The sequence below is a fragment of the Prionailurus viverrinus genome, chromosome D3 (assembly GCF_022837055.1).
Source record: "Prionailurus viverrinus isolate Anna chromosome D3, UM_Priviv_1.0, whole genome shotgun sequence".
NCBI classification, from domain to species: Eukaryota; Metazoa; Chordata; class Mammalia; order Carnivora; family Felidae; genus Prionailurus; species Prionailurus viverrinus.
In genome coordinates this window covers 24,013,905-24,036,419 of record NC_062572.1, presented here as the reverse complement: position 1 = coordinate 24,036,419, position 22,515 = coordinate 24,013,905, and the positions used below count along the sequence as shown (strand labels likewise).

The 22,515-nt window shown below is 37.8% G+C and overlaps 1 protein-coding gene and 1 pseudogene across 8 annotated transcripts in view; one reads left to right on the top strand and one right to left on the bottom strand.

Annotated features, from left to right (window-relative positions):
* Nucleotides 1–22,515, top strand: part of MTMR3 (myotubularin related protein 3) — a 150,725-nt gene that overhangs the window by 43,632 nt on the left and 84,578 nt on the right. The window lies entirely within an intron of this gene.
* On the bottom strand, nucleotides 5,069–5,470 carry LOC125148850 (60S ribosomal protein L17-like; annotated as a pseudogene).

Sequence of the window (22,515 nt, the reverse complement as noted above, 5' to 3'; positions counted from 1 at the left end):
CTAGCAACCACTATTCTGCTGTTTCTCTGAATTTGACTACTCTAAGTACCTCATGTTAATGGAATCCTACAATATTTGTTCTTTGGCGACTGGCTGATTTCATTCAGCACAATGTTGGTTCATCCATGTTGTAGCTTTTGTGAAAATTTTCTTCCTTTTTAAAGCTGAATAATATGCCACTGTAGGTACATGTCATGTTTTGTTTATCCATTCATCCGTTGACAGACACATGGGTTGCTTCCACCTTTTGGCTGCTGTAAGCAGTGCTGTGAACATGGATATACAAATACCTGTTCATGTCCCTACTTTTCAGTTTTTTTGGGTATGTATCCAGAAGTGGAATTGCTGTATCATACTGTAATTTTATGTTTAATTTTTTGAGGAATTTCCATACTCTTCCAGGTTGCCGTGCCATTTTACATTGCCATCAGCAATGCACAAGAATTCCAATTTCTCCACAGGGTAGCCAACACTTTTTTTTTTTTTTTTTTAAAGATTTTATTTTTAATTTTGGATATCAGAATCAGAATATATTTTTTTAAGTAGGCTGCACGCCTGGTATTATTTTTTTTAATGTTTATCTATTTTGGGGGAGAGAGTATGTGAGCGTGCATGCACAAGTCAGGGAGGGGGCAGAGAGAGAGGTAGAGAATCCCAAGCAGGCTCTGCATTGTCAGTGCAAAGCCTGATGTGGGGCTTGATCCCACGAACTGTGATATTATGACCTGAACCGAAATCAAGAGTTGGACACTCCACTGACAGAGCCACTCAGGTGCCCCCATGCCCAGCATTATTTTTAAGTAATCTTTAGGTCCAGCATGGGGCTTAAAACTATAACCCTGCACTCTACTGACTGAGCCATCCAGGTGCTCTGACACTTTATTATTTATTTGTTTAAAATAGTAGCCATCTTCATGAGTGTGAAGTAGTAAATCATGGTGGATTTGATTTACATTTCCCTAGTGACTAGTGATGTTGAGCTCTTCTCTTGTGCTTACTGGCTTTTTGTATGTTGTCTTTGCATTGTTGTCTAAGTCTGTATTAGCCTGCTCAGGCTGCCATAATAAAATACACAGGCTGGGTGGTTTAAAGAACAAGAGAAATTTATTATATTCTCCCAGTTTTGGAGCCTGGAAAGTCCAAGATCGAGGTTTTTTTTTTAGCAGGGTTCAGTTTTCTGTGAAGGCTCTTTTCTTTGCTTATAGAAGACTACTTTGCCTTCATCTGGCCTTTCCTCTGACCAGGATGGAGAGCGCTCTCTGGTGTCTCTTCTTATAAGGGTATTAATCTTACAAGATCCAGAGTCCTACTCTTATGACCTCATTTAACCTTAATTACTTCTGTAAAGGCCCTTTCTCTAAATATGATTAACACTGGAGATTAGGTTTCAACATTTGAATTTTGAGGGGGCGCCAACATTTAGTCCATATAGGAAGTCTTCTACCCATTTTATTTATTTTTTTTTGTGGTTGAATTGTAGTTTTTTTAAAAATACCTATTGGGGGGATCCCTGGTGGCTCAGTTGGTTAAGTGTCCGACTCTTGATCTCAGCTAAGGGCTTGATCTCAGGGTTGTGGGTTTAAGCCCTGCATTGGGCTCTGAACTGGGCTACTTAATAAAATGGGTGGGCGCCTGGGTGGGTCAGGTGGTTGAGTCCCAACTTTTGATTTCAGCTCAGGTCATGATCTAATGGTTGTAAGATTGAGCCCCGTGTTGGGCTCTGTGTTGAGCATGGATCCTGCTCAAGATTCTCTCCCCACCCCCCACCCCCGCCCTCCTTTCCCTGCTCATGAGTGTATGCTCTCTCTCTCTAAAATAAATTTACTTAAAAATTAAAAAAAAAAAAATCTTTTTTTTTTTTTTTTTTTAAATCTCTGCACCCAACAGGGGGCTCAAACCCACAGCCCGAGATCAGGACTTCCATACTCCACTGACTGAACCAGCAAGGTGCCCCATTTGTTCATTTTTTCTTTGGTTGCCTGTACCGTTTGTGTTATTTCCAAGAAATCATGGTGAAATGCAGTGTCATGAAGCTTTCCTTGTATGCTTTCTCCTAAGAGTTTTATAGTTTTAGTTCTCTGATGTATTTTGATTTAAATTTTGTGTATGGTATAAAATAAAGGTCCAACTTCATTCTTTTGAATGTGGATATTCAGTTTTCCCAGGACTTTTTGTTGAAAAGATGGTCTTTTTCCTGTTGAATAGTCTTGGTACCCTTTTAGAAAACCATTTGCCCCTGTATGTGTGAGGTTTTATTTCTGAGCTTTCTATTCTAGTTGCAGTACTACACTGTTTTGATAACTATAGCTTTGTAGTAAATTTTGAAATCAGGAAGTGTGACTTTTCCAATGTTCATTTTTTTCTGGATTGTTTTGGCTGTTCAGGGTCCTTTGAAATTCCATATGAATTTTAGGATAGAGTTTTCTATTTCTGCAAAAAACATCATTGGGGTTTTGATAGGGATTGATTTGAATCTGTGTGTCACTTAGGTAAGTGACCTCTTCACAATATTAAGCATTTTAATCTATGAACATGATATTTCACTTATTTGTGTTGTCTTTACATTTTTTTTTTTTTAGCAGATTTTGTTGTTTTTAGCATGTGAGTCTTTTGCTTTTTTGGTTAATTCATAAGTATTTTATTCTTTAATGCTATTGTATAGAAGTGTTTTCTTAATTTTCTTTTGGGTTGTTCATTGTTAGTGTATTTTATTTTCTGTATTTTTTTGTTTCTTGGACCAGGAATAGAATTGCTAGCTTTTCTAATTTGTAACCAACTTGATAATCTCTACCATGTTATAATTGGTTTGGTAGTCATAAATAACAGTTTTTAAAAAGATTTGCCATGAAATAATTTGGAAAGCATTTTCCCTTAATTTTTTTGATGGCAGTAGTAATTTGTGTGTACTATGTTCTGCCTGGATGTTGGGGTAACAGCTTGGGAGTGGCTGAGCTTTATAGTGAATAATTACAGATACAACTTAAAGGGTTTAACCTTGGGGTCCCTGGGTGGCTCAATTAAGCATACAACTCTTGATTTCAGCTGAGGTCATGATCTCATGGTTCATGAGTTTGAGCCCCACATTGGGCTCTGTGCTGACTGCACGGAGTTGGCTTGGGATTCTCCCTCTCTGCCCTTCCCCCTGCTCGTGCCCTCTCTCAAAATAAACTTAAACATATAAAGGGTTAAATCTTGTGATGGTTAAAATTTTTTTTAAGATTTTATTTTTTTTTAAGTAATCTCTATACCCAGCACGGGGCTCAAAACTCACCACTCTGAGATCAAAAGTCACATGTTCTAACTGAGCCAGCCACACACCCCTTTGATGGTTAATTTTATATGTCCTCTTGATTGAGTCCAGAGGTGCCTAAGATTAAACATTTTTTTTTCTGGCTATATCTGAGGGGGTTTCTTGGTGAGTTAACATTTGAATAGGTGGACTCGGTAAAGTAGATTGCCCTTTCCAATGTGGGTGGGCATCATCCTATACTTTGAGGGTCTGAATAGAACAAAAAGGCAGAAGAAGGAATTTGCCTCTTTTTACCTGCCTGGTTGAACTGGGACATTGTTCTTCCCCTGCCCTTGGACTGGAACTTACACATCACCTTCTTTGGTTCTCAGGCCTTTGGACTTAGACTGAAACTATACCACCAGCAGATGAGACTTTTCATCTTCTTCAGTTGTATGAGCTAATTTCTCATAATAAATCTCTGTGTGTGTGTGTGTGTGTGTGTGTGTGTGTGTGTGTACGTGTACATACATATCTCCTATTGGTTTTGTTTCTCTGGAGAGCTTTGATTAGTACAAATCCCATTAAAGAAAGAAAAAACAAGGAGTGAAAAATAGAAGCCTATTATTTTCCTTCTTGTTTTTCTTAAAAACAAAACAAAAAAAACAGCTTTGTTGAAATATAATTCACATGCCAGAAAATTCACCCTTTTAAAGTACACAGTTCTATGGATTTTAGTATATTCATGGAGTTGTATAGTCATCACCACCAATTTCAGAACTTTTTATTGAAATTAAAAAAAAATTATTTTTTGAGAGAGAGATGAGTGGGGGAGGGGCAGACAGGTACAAAGGATCAGAAGCAAGCTCTGCACTGACAGCAGAGAGCCTGATAAGGGGCTCAAACTCACGAACCCACAAACTGAGATCGTGAGCAGAGCTGAAATTGGATGCCCAACTGACTGAGCCACCCAGGTGCCCCCAGTACGTTTTTATCATCCCCAAATATATGCTGTACCCTGTACCATTTAGCAGTTACTCCCTTTTCCCACCTCTCTTAGGTCTCTGGCAACCAATAGTTCACATTTGGTTTTTGTGGATATTCTTATTCTGGATATTTTGTAGCCTTTTGTGTCCAGTTTCACTTGGCATAATGTTTCTAAAAGTTCATCCATATTGTAGCAAGGATCAATACTTAATCCCTTTTCATGCTTGAATAGTGTACCATTGTATGGATAATACCACATTTTTATCTATTCATCCATCAATAGACATTAGATTGCACTTTTTCACTATGAATACTACTGTTAAGAATGTTTATATATAGGTTTTGGTGTCGACACATATTTTTCAGTTCTTGAGGGTATATACCTAGGAGTGAAATTGCTCAGTCTTATAACTGTATGTTTAGCTTTTTGAAGGACTGCCAGACTGTTTTCAATAGGGACTGTACCATTTACGTTTCCAATATACTTATTAAGGTTGCAATTTTTCTACATCTTTAATAACACTTGGTATTTACTTCTTCAATTTCTAGCCATCCTTAGTGGATTTGAAATGGCATATCATTGTGGTTTTGATTTACATTTCCCTAATTACTAATGATGTTGAGCATCTTTTCATGTGCTTGTTGGCCATTTGTATATCTTTGGAGAAATGTCTGTTCAGATTTTTGCTCATTTTAAAGGTTATTTTAAAAATTCTTGTTGAGGTGTAGTGTTCTTTATATATTGTGGATACAAGTCCCTTACTAGGTACATAATTTGCAAAAATTTTCTCCCATTTCATGGATTGTCTCTTGTTTCCTTTCTTACCTTTTATTTGCATTTATCTTCTGAATTTACTCCTGGGGCATGAGTTTTTGTTTGTTCTGGGATATCTTTTTCTGGGATATCTCTTGATTTAGGAACAGTTTGTTCTTTTTCAGTAAGAGCTTTATATGGGTTAGTCTGAACATGAGCTCTGTAAGTTCTGTGCCATGCCTTGAGGGCTTTTCTTCACCTAGATATGTTCAATGACCAGAGAATTTAAACTGCTTCAGCATTAACTCTGCAGTTTTAAGCAAATGCAGCAAAAATTCACTGTTTTTGGGCCACCAGCCGTGTGTCCAACCCCACTGTTTGGCAGAGGCACGCCTACCAACTCCGCCATTTTACTGACAGAATAGTACACATTTCTATAAAGTGACATCCTTCAGATACTTGGTGGTTTTTTGGATATGCATACCCTTGATGGTCTGGGTAGTTTCATGGCGTTCTTAAAGTAAGCACAAAGATTTGAACCTCTTGATTTGTATGATTTTGTGTGTGTGTGGGTGGGTGGGGGGGGGGTGCCCCTGGGTCAAGTGAATAGTGAACCATTTCAGAAATCACCTCAGGCTGCTTATCTTTTCTTTCTTGATGGTGCCCTTTGAAGCACAAAAATGCTTAATTTTGATAAAATCCCATGTATTTATTTTTTCTTTGGTTATTTATGGTTTTGATTTTTTTATCTGAGAAACTGCTACATAATCCAGTGGCATGAAGGTTTACTCCTCTAACTTTTCTTATAAAAGTTTATAATATTGGGGCACCTGGGTGTCTTCAGACAGTTGAGCATCTTGGCTCTTGATATCGGCTCAGGTCATGATCCCAGGGTTGTGGGATGGAGCCCTGTGTCAGGCTCCACACTGGGCATGGAGCCTGCTGAAGATTCTCCTTCTCCTTCTGCCCCTCTCCCCTACTTGTGCATGGTCTCTCTCTCTCTTGAAAAAAAAAAAAAAATGTTTATATTAATGCTATCTTAACAAATCTTTTGAGTCATGGATGTTGGGTCCCTTTCCCTTTGTTTAGGTTTTTATTATTTTTTTAGATTTATTTATTTATTTTGAGAGAGAGAGAAAGCATGCATAGGTGGGAAGGGGCAGAGAGAATCCAAAGCAGGCTTCCTGCTGTCATCACAGAGCCCATCATGTGCCTCGATCTGAGCCAAAATCAAGATGCTTGGCCAACTGAATCACCCAGACGACCATTTTTAGGTTGCTTTTGATTTTTCAGCAGTGTTTTGTAGTTTTGAAGTTTTTTTGTTTTAAATTCTTGGTTTTTTTTGTTTGTTTGTTTGTTTCATTGTCTCTTACAGATTTTTGAAGTGTATTAAAGAGTAATGTTTTTCTTCCTTAGAGATAGCAGTTAATGAGAAAATTTGAGAAAATTTTGAGAAAAATTTTGGGCTTTCCAAAGCAGCAATAGTGGTACATGATGTAGGCACAGCAGCTTGTGTAAAATGATGGTAATATTTCTCAGGTTGAATTATTTAAGGGAGGAGAACTTAATAATCTTTTCTTATTTGTATCAATGCTTTCCAAAATAAAATTTCAGTACATGAGTAGGTGAATATGTTCTCCTTGTAAAATGTTAAAACATTAAAGATAAGGCTTTAATTCCTTTAATGATTTTCAGTCCTGGTCTTTTGATTATTTTTGTAATCACTATAATTCATTTAGTAGCCTCCTCACCACCACCCCCATGCTTTTTCCCTCTTATCTTTGTGTGTTTATATACCCCTTAATAAAATGACATTTTTTCCCCTCTTAAAATTTTTTTTCTTAAGGTTTGTTAATTTTTAAAGAAAAAATTCTTTTTTTTTCAACGTTTATTTATTTTTGGGACAGAGAGAGACAGAGCACGAACGGGGGAGGGGCAGAGAGAGAGGGAGACACAGAATCAGAAACAGCCTCCAGGCTCTGAGCCATCAGCCCAGAGCCTGACGCGGGGCTCGAACTCACAGACCGCGAGATCGTGACCTGGCTGAAGTTGGACACTTAACCAACTGCGCCACCCAGGCGCCCCAAGGTTTGTTAATTTTTGAGGGGTGTGTGTGTGTGTGTGTGTGGTGGAGAGGAGCAGAGATGGAGGGAGACACAGAATCTGAAACAGGCTCCAGGCTCTGAGCTGTCTGCACGGGGCCTGATGTGGGGCTCAAACTCACGTACCACGAGATCGTGACCTGAGCTGAAGTCGGATGCTTAACTGACTGAGCCACCCAGGTGCCGCTCTTTTTTCCTTTTCTTAATATACTGTACATACCTCTCTACATTTTATATTTTTTCTCAGTAATATGTTGTAGAGACCTTTGCTTAAATATTATAGAGCATTCCATAATATGAACATAATTTTTTATTCATGTAGTTACTCCTCTGGTGAATATTTAGGTTGTTTTCAGTATTTTCTTCTATTTGTTGCAGTGAGGGTTTTTTGTTTTTTTGTTTTTTTTTACATCTTCATGCACATGGATGACACTCTGAGTGTCAAGAGAAATAGATTTGCTGAGTCATATGGTTGGTATACATAGCTATAGTTTTGTTTTTTGTTTTTTTTAATGTAAGCTCTCTGCCCAATATGGAGCTTGAACTTATAACCCTGAGATCAAGAGTCACATGCTGTATTGGGGTGCCTGGGTGGCTCAGTCGGTTGAGCGTCCGACTTTGGCTCAGGTCACGATCTCGCAGTCCGTGAGTTTGAGCCCCTTGTTGGGCTCTGTGCTGATAGCTCGGAGCCTGGAGCCTGCTTCGAATTCTGTGTCTCCCCCCCTCTCTCTGCCCCTCCCCCACTCATGCTGTGTCTGTCTTTGTCAAAAATAAAAAGACATTAAAAAAAATAAAAGGTCACATGACATATTGACTGAGCCAGCCAGGCACCCCTACATAGCTATAGTTTTAATATGCTGCCAAAATGCCCTTCAAAGTAGCTGTGACAGGGTTGCCTAGCTGGCTCAGTTGGTGGGAGCATGCGAGTCTTGATCTCAGACTTTTAAGTTCAAGCCCCATGTTCGGTGTAGAGATTACTTAAAAATAAAATCTTTAGGAGGTGCCTGGGTAGCTCTCAGTTGGTTAAGTGTCTGACTTTGGCTCAGGTCATGGTCTCATGGTTCATGGATTTGAGCCCTGCATTGGGCTCTGTGCTGACAGCTTGGATCCTGGAGCCTGCTTTGGATTCTGTGTCTCCTTCTCTCTCTCTCTGCCCCTACCCTGCTTATGCTCTGTTTCTGTCTCTCAAAAATGAATAAACGTTAAAAACAAAAATCAAAATCTTTTTTTTTTTTTTAATTTTTTATTTTTTCAACGTTTATTTATTTTTGGGACAGAGAGAGACAGAGCATGAACGGGGGAGGGGCAGAGAGAGAGGGAGACACAGAATCGGAAACAGGCTCCAGGCTCTGAGCCATCAGCCCAGAGCCTGACCCGGGGCTCGAACTCGCAGACCGCGAGATCGTGACCTGGCTGAAGTCGGACGCTTAACCGACTGCGCCACCCAGGCGCCCCTTAATCTTTTTTTCTAATAAATCAGTTTCAGTGAGTTTTTTCTTAGAATTTGATTTCCCATTTTTCTTTTCTTTTTCCCATTTTTCAAAGCCTAAATTGTGTGTATTTACTTTTCAAGTCTTGTTTATTAAGATATAATTTATATGTGACAGTGTATTTTGTGTATTCATCTAGTGTATTTTGACAGATATATGTGCTTATCACCATCCCATTCTAGATAGAGAATATTTACATTACTACAGAAAAGGTTCCTAATGCCCTTTAGCAGTCATCCTTATAGATTAACTTTGTATATTATAGAACTTGATATAAATGGTCAGTCCCAGACCTCTTATGTAGACTTCTGAATTTAGGATTATATTCAGTCTACTGAGAAAGTGAACTTAAAGATGATTAACTTCTAAATGTTGGCTAAAAAATTCTTGAATTTCTTTAGGATTGAGAGTGGTTTCTGAATGGTGATTTGGCAACCTTACTTCACTGTTGAATTAGAAAAAAAAATTGTTTCTGTTCTGCTGTGGAAATACTGACACAGTAAGGGTAGCACAGGCAAGAGTACTTGAACCTCTGAAATGAGATAGCCCAGTGGAAGGAAGATAGCAGTAGCTGATCTACCCCTATCTATTACCATACTTGCCTCTTAAGTGTTAGTGTAATTGTACTGTTTACCATTATATATATCATTTGGTTTATTTTGTCCTGTACATGCAGACATTGATTTGAGTAAAGGACAATATCCAAAGTGATAGAATGTTTAGTTTTTGCCAAAGCTATGTATATGTATACATATATGTAAATGTTTTATTTTTGAGAGAGCGAGCACACACACGGGAGGGACAGAGAGAGTGGGGGACAGAGGATCTGAAGCAGGCTTCACACTGCTGAAAGCAGTGAGCCTGTTATGGGGCTTGAACTCATGAACTGTGAGATCATGACCTGGGCTAAAGTCTGACGCTCAACCAACTGAGCCACTCAGGCACCCCCAAAGTTGTATTTTTAAAAAATAATTTTCTATTCCCATAATCTCCCCAAAGGGAGAAAAAAAAATTCCATGTTTTTTATCTTTTCAAGCAGACTAAAACAGTAGAGGGGGGAGTGTATCTAATCTGATTTCTAGACCTTTTTTGTAAGATCATGTCAGATTCATCATGATTTCATGTTATTTGTTGAGGACTCCTGACAGCTCTTTTTTCCTTGCATTTGCCTTGATCTCTTTGCACTTGCACACCTTCTACTAAAGTTCTACTAAAGTTCTACAGTGGTTGACACTATTTTTTTTTTATGTTTGAGAGAGGGAGTGCTTGCGTGTCAAGGAGGGGCAGAGAGAGAATCCCAAGCAGACTCCTTGCTGTCAGTGCAGAGTTCAACACATGGCTTGATCTCATAAACCATGAGATCATGACCTGAGCTGAAATCAGGAGTTGGACGGTTAACTGACTGAGCCACTGAGGCGTCTCTGCAATGGTTATTCTTTAAAAAACAAAAAAAACCCCACCTCAGAGTATATACTCATGTTAACCAAGATTACAGGTACTTGTTATAAAGTTGAGTGCCAGTGTAATAATCTATGTCATTCTCTTGCATTGTGGGTTTTGGATTTGAATTGAGAACTGTTTTCTGAAAGCACCACTTGTTTGTTTGATTATAAAATAGAGATATAATTGTACATATAATAAAGTGTAGTAATCTTAAATTAAAGCTTGATAACTTTTTACATATGTGTAGACTCATGTAACCACACCCAGATTAAGATACAACATTTACAGCTCTCCTCCACAAAGACTCTCTCACTCTTTCCTAGCCAGTACATACCCTAAAGAGATAATCACTGTTTTTGACTTCTATCACTATAATGCCTTTGTTTTTGTTAACTTCATAGTAAAATTTCTTTTTAAAATGTTACTTTTTTGGTTGTAAATTTAATATAGCACCAGAGTAGCATACCTAACTTATTAGTAAAGTTATAATCAGAGATTGCTTGGAAGGCATGGACGTGAGCAAGACTAATTGTATGATACAGATGATTAATAATACCTTTCGAGGGGCGCCTGGGTGGCGCAGTCGGTTAAGCGTCCGACTTCAGCCAGGTCACGATCTCGTGGTCCGTGAGTTCGAGCCCCGCGTCGGGCTCTGGGCTGATGGCTCAGAGCCTGGAGCCTGTTTCCGATTCTGTGTCTCCCTCTCTCTCTGCCCCTCCCCCGTTCATGCTCTGTCTCTCTCTGTCCCAAAAATAAATAAACGTTGAAAAAAAAAAAATTTAAAAAAAAAAAAATAATACCTTTCGAGTGTAGTCTTACGTAGCCTTCCTCATGGCCAGAATATACTTTACCTGGGACTAGAGTACAACCTTCTTTTTCATTTGGATTTTCTTAATCATAAGGAGAATCTAGAATAATAAAGTAATAACTGTTCATGTACTTATAGACTAATTTAATGTCATATTGTGTCAGATTTTAAAAAATAATTTTTTGCTTTGATATACTTTCTAACTTAGTAGACATTATAGGAGCACTATGAAGAATTTACCAGTGCCCTCCAGTTGTTTACATTTTGTTTCATATGCTTTATCATTTTTAATCCGTGTTTTTTTCCTGAACCCTTTGGGAATAAGTTGGAGGCACTGTGCCTTGTTTTTTTTTCAATATTTATTTTTGAGAGAGAGTGTGAGGAGGGTAGAGGCAGAGAGAATGGGAGATGGAGAATCCAAAGCAGAACACTTTCAGTGCAGAGGCCAATGTGGGGTTTAGAGTCATGAACCGTGAGATTATGACCCAAGCCAGAATCAAGAGTTGGATGCTCAACTGACTGAGCCACCCAGGTGCCCCTCAGAATTTCTTTGAATACTTCAGAATTTATTTCCTAAGAATAAGTAAGGATATCCTCTTACATAACCATGGAATAATCCTTTATGGATTTTTCTAGTTTAATTTTGAGGATAATCTTACATCTAAGTTCTTGGATACACCTCATAGTTGGAAAACTAGTTCACATATTACCTCAGGTTCCTCTATCAACAGAAGTTTTAGTACATTTTTAAGCTTAACTAAATCCAGATGTGGCTTGTTTTACTATTGGTCAAGACATTTTGAAATTTGAAAATTAAAATGCATCTTGCTGACTTCCAGGCTTGTCACCAGATTTACTATATTACAGTGTCTTCATATAAATTTTGAACTGAGAGGTATTAATCAGGCTATATAGTCTGTCAGTGTCCTTTGCACATTAATACTATGAAGTATCAAGGTGGCACATAAACTTAACAGAGCGGCTTTAGTTGTCCCTTATCACCACCTCTCACAGAGATGATGTGCCTGTGCTTTTTTTTTTTTAAATTTTTTAACATTTATTTATTTTTGAGAGAGTGTGCATGAGAGAGTGCAAGTGGGGGAGGGGCAGAGTGAGGGAGACACAGGATCTGAAGCAGGCTCCAGGCTCTGAGCTGTCAGAGCCTGGGGTGGGGCGTGAACTCACAAACTGTGAGACCATGACCTGAGCTGAAGTCGGACGCCCAACCGACTGAGCGACTCAGGTGCCCCATACCTGTGCTTGTTCAAGCCACATTATTCCCCTACCTGTTTTCCCTATAATAGTACTTGTTTTTAGGGCATTTTATTTATGGATAAAGGCATTTATATTATGCTTACAATCTACGAAGTGAGTATATTTGCTTGTGAAAATTTAACTCTGTACACTAAATGTATTAGCTCACATCTCACCAAATGAGCAACTATCCATGTTGAAGTACCTAAGGAAGGTGGTGTTTTCCTTATGCCCTGTTTGTATATACTGGAGCCCAATTTTTCTCTTGTACATGTAACTTCAGAAGTTTTCTTTTGTTATATTAGCATTTTAATGTTAAAATTTATAATGTAATCTTTTTCCTTAGTGTTTAAGTTTTAGTACTTGTAGAATTTGAAAAGATCTTATTATTTTAGGGGAAAACTGAATTCAAGTGATCATGTCACATTATGGTAAGGTGTCCATTCTAGCGTGGTTTTTATTTTATTTTTTAAATGTTAACTTATTCTTGAGAAAGAGCGAGCGCATGCATGTTCGCATGGCCAGGGGAGGGGCAAAGAGAGAGGGAGAGAATCCCAAGCAGGCTCTGCGCTGTGAGTGCAGAACCCTATGTGGGGCTCGATCTCATGGCCCATGAGATCGTGACCTGAGCTGAAATCAAGAGTGGGACACTCAACTGACTGAACCACTCGGGTGCCCCTAGCGTGGGATTTTAGAATATAGAAATATACTAGCTCTTTGAACTTGGGCAAATTGCTTAATCCTTGGGAGACTTGCAATCCTCACTGAAGTGGGGTCAGTAGTACCTACTTCAACAACCCTATGAAGATTAAAATGAGATGTTGTATGAAGAGTACATAGCTCAGTGATAGGCCCATAGTTCAGTAAATACTAGCTTTTAAATATGATATTGGTACTTATTCAGACTTTGGTTTTGTTTAACAAAATAATATTTAGCCCTTTAGTCTAGTTTTGTTATAAGACTGTAATGTTCTATTATAGTATTCAAACAGAGCTTTGTATGCAGTGTTTATAGTTTTCTTGTGGGGCACCTGGGTGGCTCAGTTGGTTAAATGTCTAACTTTGGCTGAGCTCATGATCTCTCAGCTCATGGGTTTGAGCCCTGCATTGGGCTCTGTGCTCACAGCTCAGAGCTTGGACAGCCTGCTTCAGATTCTGTGTCTCCCTCTTTCTCTGCCCCTCCCCTGCTTGCACTCTGTCTCTCAAAACTGAATTAACGTTAAAAAAAAAAAAACAAAAAAAACTATAGTGTTCCTGTGAACAGAGTAATGGATACTTCTATAATGAAGCCTTTTATTAGCTTTTTTAATGTATATTGGTTTATTTTCCAGTAATCCGATGAGATTGTTTTGGCAAGACAGATAATTATATTTCTTTTGAGAGCTCAAGAAACCAGTACCTAGAGAGTGTGTGGTGTAACTAAGTTACTGATACATAACGGGGGTATTAATGGGAATAGCTAACATGTATGTGATTACTAAGTATCTGGGTACACTGCTAGTTGTTTCTGTGTATTAGATAACTTAATCCTTATAATAACACTGTGAGATATTTTTGTTGTCAGAAACATGTTAATGAAAAGAGACGTGCTCAAGATTATAGAACTAATAAATGCCTGAATTAGGTTTTGAGGCAGAGTCAACCTGCCTCTCAAGCTGAGCAAGAATGCCTAAAAGGTAACAATCTGTAGAATGCTAGTGTATGTTTTTAATTCTTAAACTCTGATATTCTCCTTGAAGCCTTTGTTTAAAACCACAGAAACTGAAGTGACAGTACAGAGTAAAAGGGGAAATCATGTTGCTCCACTCTGCCACAAGCTGTGGACAGTAGGATAAAAGAGGAAAAGTAGAAGATCTAGTCTTAAATACCGTCTTTTGAAAAAGAATTTGCCTTTCTGATTAGGTTTACTGTCTGGTTGAATGAATGATATTTTATCTTCCTATACCCTTTCAGGGGGAGGTTTAGAGGCTGGAGACAAAATCAGTTATCTGTTCTGAAATCCCTTAGATGGGTTTGCATTCTAACTGTTCTATCGTCTATAATTGTAATTTGGACCAGGATCAGAAAGAAGAATAAAAGATTCTAAAGATTTCTAAACTTCTATAGTATCATTACAGTATGGACCCTAAACCCATTTATATATATATATATATATATATATATATATATATATATATATATTTAGGGTGAAGACTGTAAATAAATATATATATAAATATATATAAATAAATATATATATATTTATATATATATATAAGAGGGTGTGTGTGTATTTGAAACTCTGCATTTTGTTGTGCTTGGGAACTTTTAGGTGGTTATAGTCTCATTAATATACTGAACACATGGACCAAATGTCTTAACTGGTCAGCTTTTTGCTTCCTTGCCCTTATATTTGTTCTGTTGTGCTGGTGCCCATAACAACACAAACTTAGAGCCCAGTAATGCAGGGCAAGTAGACTTCCTTCCTTCCCTGGAGCCTTTTCCTGTACTAGATGCCAGCTCTGAGGTTGGTGAGCTTGGGAGTTTAATGGAAAACCTGATTTCCTGACTTTCTCTCCATTAGATTAGATTGTCTCAGTGCTGAAATAAGCTTTAAGAAGTGGGTAGAAAGCAGTATCTGGCTTGAGGGTATTTAAAAAAAATATTCAGCTTTAGAGTGAATGGATTTCTTGCTTTGTTAACATTCTCAGAAAATGTTGGTGGGTTTAATGTTACTATTTAATAATAATCTGTAGTAGAACATTATTGAATGACACCTAAGTTTTCCATTTAATAGCCATCTATTTCCTTTGGCAAAATCTCTTGTGTATTCCCATATTCCCCAAACTGCTTTTCTTCACAGTTTTCCAAGTTCAATTCTTAAAAAAAATTTTTTTAAAAAGATTTTATTGTAAAGTAATGTCTACATCCAACATGGGGCTTGAACTGACAACCCTGAGATCAAGAGTCACATGCTCTACCAACTGAGCCAGCCAGGCAACCCATCTTTTTATTTATTTATTTTTTTAAAAAATTTTAAGATTAAAAAAAAAATTTAAGTTCTCTCTACAGCCAACATGGGGTTCGAATTAACCCCGAGGTTAAGAGTCACAAGCTCCAGCAACTGAGCCAGGTGTCCCCCCAAGTTAATTTCTTTGAATGGAATATAAAATTATAATGTTAAAAAAAAGTACCCCTTCATCCTTTCCATTTGAGTTTTAAGATGCTTATGTTTTTGATATTACTGACCTTGGCTAAAAGACTAACTGGAGAATTTGATGTGAGTTTTGGATTTTTTTTTTTTTAAGTTTATTTATTTTGAGAGCAAGAAAGAGCAGCACGTGTGCGTATGGGAAGGGCAGAGAGAGGGAGAGAGAGAATCCCAAGTAGGCTCTGTCTGCCCTGTCCGTTTGGAATCCGATGCGGGAGTCAAACTCGTGAACTGTGAGACAATGACCCGAGCCCAAACCAAGTGTCGGATGCTTAACCAACTGAGCCACCCAGGCATCCCTGATTTTTGGATTTAAAGGCTTATGTTTTACCCCTTTTCCAGAACCTTCTGTCAAGCACTTACTTCTATAGCTGACAAACGTAAGATACTTTTTGATAATGGATTAAGCTTCATTGTGATATACCATCTTACTTTCTATGTGTTTGTTTCTTGTCATTACTTATGAATGTTTTAGCTTTACTATATTTTGTCTTCACTTGTTAGGATATTAGCTTTAATATCCTTATCAAGCAGGGTTGAATCTTTTTCTCAGGAGAATGCCAACACTTTAAATGGCTATAAAAATTAGTTGTTTGAGTGCCTACTGAGCATCAAGACATTCTTTGCTAGAAATTCCTTTCTTTACCACATGCTGTTTACCTTTGATCACAGCAGTCTTGAGTCTTAGGAGCAACTTGTCAATTTTCTTTGTGTGCTTGTTAACTTTTTTCTTTCATAAAACTTTGAAGATTTGTTTTTATAAAATACTAGTTTTTAGAATATAAAATTTGGTGAATTAGATCTACTTTTTAGGTCTTGATGAAGTAAACCTCAAATTGCATTTCATAAAGGATCTAAAATCTGTGAATGAGGGAATAAACTTGCAAAAGCTTGATACTTTAATTGATACTTCAGTAGGTGCAAACCTCTGAAATCTGAGCCTGATTTGGAACCATGTATGCACTTCTGTCATGCTTAAGGGGAAAAATTTTTTGTATTGACTAGGGAACCCAGAGTTAAATTTTTCTTGGTCATTGGATAAATGGTGTTGTAAAATTTTTTCCCTGTTTTTCCGTAGATTCCTTGCTCAGAACTGGCTATATAATTTGCAGGGTTTCTTTTTCAAAAAAATATTAAGAATTTCAAAATGGTTGTAGCACAGCATTAAACTGAGCATGGAGTTGTGTGACTGCACGAGTTGTGCACCCGTAAAGCTGGACCTGTCATGGTTAATGTGTTCAGTTCTTCAACAGATAATTTAGATAAATTGTGTACATTTTCCAATTTTGATGCATTAGTATATACTATTTTCATTTGAAGAAAATATGTCCTATATTAGAATTTAAAATACTCGGCAATCAAAAAGGGTGAAATCTGGCCATTTGCAACTATGTGGATAGAACTGGAGGGTATTATGCTAAGTGAAATTAGAGAAAGACAAATATATGACTTCACTCGTATGAGGAATTTAAGAGACAAAACAGATGAACATAAGGGAAGGGAAGCAAAAATAATATAAAAGCAGGGAGGGGGACAAAACACAGAACACTTAAATATAGAGAACAAACAGTTGCTGGAGGGGTTGTGGGAGTGGAGATGGGCTAAGTGGGTAAGGGGTGTTAAGGAATCTACTCCTGAAATCATTGTTGCACTATATGCTAACTAATTTGGATGTATATTAAAAATAAATTAATTTAAAAAATATTCTTAAACTGTTTTAGGCTAGTTTTATTTTCTAACTTAAGATATGGTTAAGGAGTGTCACAGTACAAATTCTTATTTAATAAGAGTAAAAGACACAAAACACTATGGATCTGAAAGATGGGAAAGGAATTGTATTGGAGGTGATTGTTTTGTTTTATTCAGAGATTGAGGTTTTGTAGAGATGAACTTTTAAAATTGATGACCCTGAGTTGTGACTTTCAGTCATGTGTTTACCTCACGCTTGAGATAACTTTTTAAACCTTTTCAAACATGCTAATTGAGGTTAGCTAGAACTACTTTTAACAAAAGCCCTGTGCTGGTTTTCCCAGTAATTTAAGTTGAGTATTAATTTCTGAAGATAAACATTTAAAAAAAATGTTTATGTATTTTTATATTAAGTATAATTTATTGTCAAATTGGTTTCCATACAACACCCAATACTCATCCCAGCAGGTGCCCTCCTCAGTGCCCATCACCCACATTCCCCTCTCCCCCACCCCCCATCAACCCTCAGTTCCCAGTATTTAAGAGTCTCTTATGGTTTGCCTCCCTCCCTTTCTGTACCTTCTTTTTTCCCCTTCCCTTCCCCCATGGTCTTCTGTTAAGGTTCTCAGGATCCACATATGAGTGAAAATACATGGTATCTGTCTCTGCCTGACTTATTTCACCTAGCATAATACCCTCCAGTTTCATCCACATTGCTACAAATGGCCGGATTTCATTCTTTCTCATTGCCAAGTAGTTTTCCATTGTACATATAAACCACATCTTTATCCATTCGTCAGTTGATGGACATTTAGGCTCTTTCCATAATTTGGCTATTGTTGGAAGCGCTGCTATAAACATTGGGGTACAAGTACCCCTGTGCATCAGCACTCCTGTATCCCTTGGGTAAATTCCTAGTAGTGCTGTTGCTGGGTCATAGGGTATATCTATTTTTAATTTTTTGAGGATCCTCCACACTGTTTTCCAGAGTGGCTGCACCAGTTTGCATTCCCACCAACAATGCCAGAGGGTTCTCATTTCTCCACATCCTCTCCAGCATCTATAGTCTCCTGATTTGTTCATTTTAGCCATTTTAACCGGTGTGAGGTGGTTCCTCAGTGTGGTTTTGATTTGTATTTCCCTGATGAGGAGTGACGTTGAGCATCTGATGATAAAATTTTTTAATGAAACTTTAAAGTTCTCAAGGTAGAAATTAGGATAACTTCATGTGTATGGAGGTATTATACAAAAGAATAACAATTGATGTAGACTTTTGGATAGCAGTTGTAACTTTTTTTTTTTTTTTTTTTTTGAGAGAGAGAGGGCACAAGTGAGTGAGGGACAGAGAGAGGGAGAGAGCGCCCCATGAGGGGCAGAGAGAGAGGGAGAAAGAATCCCACAAGGTGGAGAGAGGAAGAGAGAGAGAATCCCACGAGGAGCAGAGAGAGAGAAAGAAGCAGGGCTCCATCTCATGAATCATGAGTTCATGACCTGAGCTGAAGTCAGATTCTTAACCGACTGAGCCCCACGCTGTTAACTATTAATATTATTACTATACTTTTAACAGGTGAGAGTTTTGATGGGAACTGAAACTAGAACTCCTTCCTCCCCCTTTTTTCCAAGTAGGAAATTAAAACTTCTCAAAGGTCCAACATTTTTTCTCTTTGTTCTTCTCACCAGCAGACTAGCAAGTGGTTAAACAACCATTTCCTTGACAAAAAGTGCTAGGTGATTGACTAAAACCATCATATAACACATTCCCTTGATCATGTCATGAATTTGATCTCCTTGGAGGCTAGTTAACTTCATGGAAATTTCTGTACCTTAAAAGAACTTCAGACACTACCCAGAACACTGATCACCTGTTAAATGCATGTCCTCTGGTTATAGGGAAGACCACAAGTTTATAAGCATTCCCTCAGAGAGAGAGATTAGAATGAGTAGTGAACTAGGGAGAGTGGTACATATGATCTGGTTGTACAGTTTTTTTCTAAAGATACTATTCCTACTACTTGTGGATGAGGGTTAGAGGCTCTGCTTTAGGATTTTAGGATTAAAAAAATGGAATTTTTATAGTGAAATGCACAGATGGAAGTGTGCAGTTTGAGTTTCAGTAAATGTTTACAGCTGTGTAGCCACTGCCTCAACCCTGATACAAAACTTTACATTAGAAAGTTCTCTCATGGCCTCCTTCTGGTTATTCCCCTTCTCTGCCTTCCCAAACTATTGTTCTTGTTTCTGTCACTGTAGATTAGTTTTACCTGCTTTTTCATTTACATGGAATTGCATAATATTTACTCATTTGCAATTTGCTGCTTTAAGTCAGCCTGATGACTTTGAGATTCGTTCATATTGTTCATTTATACTGCTGAGTAGTAGTCTGTTGAAGAAATACACCACAATTTGTTTATCTGACCACCTGATACTGGACATTTTGAGTTGTTTGCAGTTTTGGGCTATTATGAATAAAGTTGCTGTGAACATTTGTGTCAAAGCCTTTTCGTGACTATGTGTTTTCACTTCTCTTGGGTTAATACCAAGGAGTGGAATTGCTGGATCACAGAATAGGTGGATGTTTAATTTTATAAGCAACTGACAAACTGTCCTCCAAAGTGGTAATGCCAGATTTACACTTTCATGAGCCATGTAGGAGTTCCAGTTATTTAACATCCTTACATTTGTTCTTGTAATTCTCTTTAATTTAATTATCCCAGTGGGTGTGAAAAGGTATCTCATTGTGGTGTTTTCACTTGCATTTCCTGGATGATTGATGATGATGCACATCTTTTAATGTGCTTGTTAGCCATCGATACATCTTTGGTAAGGTTTCTGTTGAAAATCTTCTGTCCAAAAAAATTTCATTCTCTTATTGATTTGTGTTTGCTCTTTATATACTTTGGACATGAATCCTTTATCAGATATATGTATTTGCAAATATTTTTCCCACTCTGAATTTCATTTTCTTAATGATGTCTTTAAAAAAATTTTTTTTTAAATTTATTTTAGAGAGAGAGAAACAAGGAGGGGCACAGAGAGAGAAAGAGAAACACTGAATCTGAAGCAGGCTCCAGGCTCTGTGCTGTCAGTGCAGAGCTCAACATGGGGCTCAAACCCACGAACCGTGAGGTCATGACCTGAGCCGAAGTTGGATGCTTAACCAACTGAGCCACCCAGCCGCCCCTTAATGGTCTCTGTAATAAGCAGAGATTTTAACAATTTAAAAAATAAAATCTTTCTTATTGTGGGGAAAACATACATAACAAAATTTATTCTAATCATTTTAAAGTGTACAACTCGTTTGTATTAAGTATATTCACAAAGTTCTGCAACCTTCACTAACTGCTGTGGCATATTCACAATGTTAGGCAGCCGTCACTGACTACTGTGTATTTCCAGAACTTTGTCATAATCCCAAATGGAATCTCTGCACCCATTAAATAATCAGATATATATATATATATATATTTTAATGTTTATATATTTGTTTTCAGAGCACGTGTGAGTGGGGGAGGGGCAGAGAGGGAGAGAGAGAATCTCAAGTAGGCTCCTCAATGTCCACGCAGAACCAGACACAGGCTCAATCCCACGACCCTGGGATCACGACCTGAGCCGAAATCAAGAGTTGGACACTCAACTGACTGAGACATACAGGTGCCCCCTCAGAAGTTTTCTGTTTTTTGTTTTTTAAAATAAATGTTTATTCATTTTTGAGAGAGTGTGAGCAGGGGAGGGGCAGAGAGAGGTGGGGACAGAGGATCTGAAGCCATCTCTATGCTGATAGCAATGAGCCCAATGCGTGGCTTGGACTCACACACCATGAGATCATGACCTCAGCTGAAGTCAGATACTCAACTGAGATTGTTTTTCTTTTCTAAGATTTTATTTTTCAGTAATCTCTACACATGACATGGGGCTTGAACTTAGAATCCTGAGATTAAGAGTTGGATGCTCTGATGACTGAGTCAGCCAGGTGCCACAATGATCAGGTTTGTTTTTTTTTTTTTTTTCATTAAAAATTTTTTTTAATTTTTTTTTTTTTTTTTTTTGAGAGAGCACAAGCAGGGGAGAAGCAGAAAGAGAGAGAGACACAGAATCTGAAGCATACTCCAGGCTCTGAGCTGTCAGCACAGAGCCTGATGTGGGGCTTGAACTCCTGGACTGTGAGATCATGACCTGAGGTGAAGTCGGAAGCTTAACCAACTGAGCCACCCATGCGCCCCCTAATAATCACATTTTTTTGTATGACATTTGTAGCATAAAAGTTCTTGTGTAAAAGCAATCAGTATTTTGCCTTTTGAATGCCTTTAATTTTTTGGGTATATTGGCCCTTCCATGACCACTTGAGCTATGTGATGTGTGTAGTTTTCATGTCTACCTTTGCCACTCTTAGGGATGGAGGGGATAAATATATTAAGATACTCTCATTGTCAGTTTTTTTAGATAAGAATTTAACCTTTACTTCTTTCTGACTTGCCTGTTAGTTTTGCAATTTTATTCCTAGACCAAGTATTTTGATCATGATGGGGGGAAAAAGTAGACTTTGAGTTTACTGGCTTTTCTTTCTACTCCTCAAGAGGATAGGAAGCGGATAAAAAGGTATTGATCTGAGTTGAATGAGAATGATATTAGTGGTGTTCAAAACATTCTTTTATCCTCAGGACATTTGTAGCTTCTGGCATACAGAGGCAGCATGACTTTGGGAAGGTAGACACCTATCTTTTCCTCTTTCTGTGGTCTTCATAAGTTTTGTAAGCTACTTTGTTCTGTTGCTTTCATTGCTTATATCCCCACTCTCAACCAAATAAAACTCTGTACTTTTTTGTGTGTGTAGAATAGAAGATTCTTGAATATCCTTCCCTTGCTCCAAAAATTACATTGTCACAAATATGTTATTCTCATGCATTTCTTTCTCCCAAGTTGTCTTTTTTTGAACTGTGTGTGTGTGTGTGTGTGTGTGTGTGTGTGTGTGTGTGTGACACACATAGTGCATACAACACAAATGTACAGTGTAATGAATGGTTCTGTATAGTGAACACTCATGTCACCACCTTCCATGTCAGTAAGTAGAACATTCCTAGCACCCTAGAAGGCTACCCTGGTTGGTCTCTGTTCCTTCCTACACAGATCATCTCCTTTCCTCTTAGAAATAACTAACTTCTGTCCTGCTCTTCATGGTACTGACTTTTATTGGTATTGTTACCTACTTATGCATCCATAAACAATAGCTTAATCTGTTTTGAATGGAATTGTATGTACTTTCTATCTTTTGCACATTTCCTATGTGTTGTGTTGGTCTAGTTCATTTTTATTGCTGTTATATGGTACAAAATAACATTACAAACTATCCTATTGTTGCTAGACGTCTGGGATGTTTTCAGGTTTGGGCTACTATGAACAATGCTGCTATGAATATTCTTATATATTTCTTCTGGTGCTATCGCATTTTAGGGTGTACACCTAGGAGCACAGTTGCCAGGACACAGGATATGTATCTTTACCTTTAATGCCATGTTGTTTTCCAAAATGATTTATCAGTTCACATTCCCATTAGCAGTGAGTGAAAGTTTCC